Source organism: Phoxinus phoxinus (genome assembly GCF_949152265.1).
Source record: "Phoxinus phoxinus genome assembly, chromosome: 15".
Classification (NCBI taxonomy): Eukaryota; Metazoa; Chordata; class Actinopteri; order Cypriniformes; family Leuciscidae; genus Phoxinus; species Phoxinus phoxinus.
In genome coordinates, this window is record NC_136890.1 from 29,103,112 (window position 1) to 29,103,394 (window position 283).

The window sequence follows — 283 nt, forward strand, 5'->3', positions numbered from 1 at the left end:
TACAATACAATGTTATAATTTCTCTTCTTATGCATAATTCATAATAATCACTTGTTAATTTCCTCAATGCTTTGTGGGCAAATTCAAATGTTCCCGAAAAAATGTTGCCAATGCATTTTAACATACAGCACTTGTGCTTGTAACATTATGTCTCAAGTTACTAAGCAGTTAAAACAATAGAATCAAAGTAGCATTTCCGTTTCAAGTAAGTTTTGCCTGAACAAGTCTCTTGTAGTAACCAGGAAGACACATTGGTTATTTTATGAAGACACTTTTATTGCAG